Here is a 4,309-nt window from a genome sequence, read left to right as displayed (position 1 = left end):
GGCGGCGGGGGCTTCCGCGCTGTGGGCCGTGGGAGCTTCCGTGACACTCTGTGGGAGCGAAGAGGAAAAAAGAGAGAGTGACACGTTTAGTGCCCGCGCTCGTTCGGCTTGTCAGTCATTGGGCGTGCGCGAACCCGCGAGACTCAAAGGCGCGCGCGCGCGCTCGCTCGCTCTCTCCTCAATATGATTTTTGACGAAATCAAAACAAACAAAGCGTCACACAACAGGACCAAGTACAAGAGGAAGCAGAGCTCCTCCGCGGCGTGCACGAGGAGGATGGCGGCCCGGCTCGCACTGATGGACGGACACACGCAACGCAGCGCAGCCGGGGCTGGCCTCTCCGCTGCTTTTTTTTTTTTTTACTCCACCCCTTCAAGGCGCGTCACCCTGACAAGCCGGAGCCCACCTGTCCGTCAATCCGCCGCCGAGTGTTTACCAGTCGGCGTCACTTTGACATCAACACCCACCCACCCATTCACGCACACAAACACAAAACCGAGTCGATGTGGTAGCGGCACTATTGTGGAGATTCCTTTTCTCCATCAAGAGCTAAAGTGCAACACGTAATAAAAAAAAATGCGCTATATATTTTTTTAGATATTATATACTATGACCCAAATGGGTCAATTCAGAAATAGAGGGCATTTTCTGTCGGCCCAATCCAATGGACATTCAAGCCAATTTGCAAAATAGAGAACACGGCATGCACTTGTGAACATTATGTTTGTCCTGAGACAATCTGTAGAAAAACTAATTCAGACATATTGAATTTACAAATGGCTCTTGAGCACCTCCTAAAAAGACTTCTCTTATCCCTTCACCTTGATGACCAACTTGCATATCAGATGAAGTATGTTTTCAATCTTTTTGGAATGTGATTTTGTCTATGCCTTCCATGAAATGCAATTATTAAACATTGAACACTGAAGTCCCTCTTTTGGCAATTAACCTACACCTTGAAATGTCATTTTAACAGCCAATTATACCTTACCCTCCCATATGAACCATCATCTTTAGAAATATCTGATTTGAACATGAAAATGGCCTTAAATGAAAAACAACAGAAATGTCTCCCACAAGGAAAGTTATCAAAAGTTTGTCCCTTTGATTTTTGTAAACACCAATTACAAAACCAATGTCTATTTTAAGAGTTTTAAGAAAGTCATTTTCAGCGAGCCTGCTTTGATTTTTACATATATTCATGGTGCCCAAAATGGGGTGTGTGGGCCATGAATGGCCGGCCAGAACATTCAATCAGACCTAGGAACTGTGATTCAAAATATGAACCCATAAATGCCCACCATAAATGCCCACCATATATACACACACACACACACACACACGCACACGCACACGCACACACACACGCACACACACACACAAAGTACTAAGAAACATGCATGTTTGACTTTTTTCCGTCTTTTTTTTTTTTTGGCGTGGCACAAAAGAGGTGGCGGATGAATCGGGTCCACCTTTCTTCAGCAGCTTCACACGGAGGGGAGGGGCTCCCAGATCCTCTGCCACAAGGAGGTGGGTGGGTGGGGGGGTCTACATTAGCCAGCCATTCCCAAGCGTTAGCAAAGTGTTTATAAAAGCGGGCAAACACAGTGGTGGGGGTTACATTGCTAATGCCTCGACGGGGAATGAACATTTCAGGGGACGGCATCCATGAGCAGGACTATGATCACACGGCGGCCGGAAGGAGAAACTTGGTGGTGAGTGCTCGCCATGACTACACGCGACAGAAAACTCGTTAATGAGCGCCAGCGAAAGGAAAGGACCGCCCTCGGAACACAACACGTGTCCATCCGCGTCTGTCACCGCAGCCTGCAACGCTGATTGACGGAGAGTGGTGACGTCACTGGGGGGGGGGGGACTGGGTTATTGGGGTGTGCGGGAGAGAGGGGGCTTTAGCTCACATAGGATGACTCCTTACTGTTCAAGAAATAGAGACTTTTTATTTTTAACGGGGCACCTAAGACGATGTAAATGCCAAGTCGGAGCTTTGATCTACTGGTCTGAAGGTATTCTAATGCAAAATTGCACTTTTTGACAAAATTTGAACCATGGGTCTGGCTTTTAAGTCAAGAGCTTTCATGAATAAAATGATTGTTTTGAATGTACACTTTAAAGTGGATATGCATCACTTTTACAATATTTTTATTGAGGTGCCTATGACCACTTAATGATTCTCGCTCATTTCGACTTGTATTTATTTAGTTAGTTAATTTTTATTTATTTTTTACCCCACTACAATCTAAAGCATGAGTTTAATTTTGAAGATCTTGAACGGCTAAACTTTGTTTTGGGTGCATTTTAAAATATGCACTTTTCACAGATTTCAATGAGGCAGCAAATACAATTTAAATCCGGAGTTTGGCTCTTTCGAGCTTTAATACTGTAAATAAATTGTTTTGAATGTATTCCACTTTCAGCACTTTTTTTTTTTTTTAAACAAACATCAAATAAAATTAACTGACTGAGTTTGAATAGATGTATTTTGTGTGTTTTCAATATAAAATTGTACTGTTTGGTTATAGTTTTACTGAGGTCAGTGCAAATTAAATCCTGATTTCAAACTCATGATTATTTTTTAAAATTTATTACACTGTGAAAAAAACAACATTGTTTTAGAATTTGAACGAGGCTTTAATATATTTTGTCTGTGTGTGTTTAAAACTCATTGCAATGTAAACAAAATATACACATTCTTATACAGATAAGGCGCCAAACACACTTGGCTTATTGTAGCATAACCCCCCAATATGTATCATGCCCTAATACTAAAATCAGGTCGTCAAAGTATTAGGAACGCATTCAGTACAAAACAGACGATTGCATTGAATGCAGCTCTTGTATTGGCTCTCATTACATTTTGTATTTCAGCACACATTCAGGTTGAGTTCACAAAAAATAGGAACAATGAAATGCATGCGAATGTCAAAGGGGAAGGGTTTTAAGGTTGCATTGCAGGAAAATAAGTAGGGCCAGCAGGGGGGGTCCTGGGGTCCCAAGAGAAAGCTCATAATGTGCCTGCACTCAAGTGTGTGTGTGTCTGTGTGTGTGTGTGTGTGTGTGTGTGTGTGTGTGTGTGTGTGTGTGTGTGTGTGAATTGTTATAAAAAAGTAACAGAAAGGTGTGTGTAATGAGTAAACTTGTCATCTTGGTGCGTGTTTGTGAATTGCGATATACCCAGCAGGTGCATTCCCTTGTTGTCAGTTTTAAGAGTGTAGAAACTCGGTCGGAAATCATCCTAATCTTTGCAAAGGCATCATTGACAGCACAGATGTCGCCAATGTTGTGGCCAGTGAGTGTATACTTACAGAAACAATCAATGATCAGAAGTATTGATACGCCCTCCCCCCCAAGCCTCCTTGCTACTTTTTTCTGTCTTTCTACGATATGGATATATTTCCAGAATATATAACACGAATGTGTGAAGATTTTTTTTTTTTTTTTTTTTGAAAAAGAATCTATTTAAACTTTTGAGAATTTTAACTATATGTTCATTATTTTACCGTGTGATTGTTATTTTTATTTTTTTTTATAGTTTTATTTTACAAAGTATTTTCTAGTGTTTAAAACTTATTTTGTATTTACACTGTTGTGTTTTTTTTATTTGCTTAATAGTGTGCATTTATAATTCTTTTACCATGTATTATATTTTTTTTATATTTATTTCAATGTTAAAATACGTATTTGTTCATGCATTATTTGCATTTGTGATTTTGAATACTTGGCTGTATTTCTGTCATTCATTTTCTAAAATTTCATGATGTTATTTTTGTCATTTTATTTGGTAACATTATTTTAGCAACCTAATTGTGTTTGCAATGTAACTTATGAGTTATTAGATTTAGGTGTGCTTGGCTTTTGGGGTGGGGTGGTGGTATAAGCAGGTGGCTTCTCAGAGGAGTTTTTTTTTTCATATTAAGTATTTATCATTAATAGTCACGGCAAAGTTAATGGGCCAAATGATGATGGCAGAAATGTTAATGCCTACCTCTTAACGGTCATGAATAAATCAGTTTGTATGGCGCACATTTAAGAGCCGCGTATTTCTTTTCTCCGCTGGCAACTTTTCTGAACAGCCTTCAAAAAGGACGTCGCTAAGCTCCGCACGATGACGGCCGCCATCACATGGACGGGGGGCTGCCTCCGAGGGGACGTACGCTATATGTCTTCAAGAAATATTAATAAAGACTAAATCTGACACGAGCTCTGTTCTATCTGCACACATCTATCAGATAAGTGGATGTAATTAAAAATAATGTGGCCGCTTTCACGTGTGTCGCCTTGGAAAAAGAAG

Source organism: Hippocampus comes, unplaced genomic scaffold (genome assembly GCF_001891065.2).
Source record: "Hippocampus comes isolate QL1 unplaced genomic scaffold, H_comes_QL1_v1.1 scaffold91, whole genome shotgun sequence".
Taxonomy (NCBI): domain Eukaryota; kingdom Metazoa; phylum Chordata; class Actinopteri; order Syngnathiformes; family Syngnathidae; genus Hippocampus; species Hippocampus comes.
Note: the sequence above shows the minus strand (reverse complement) of the source record.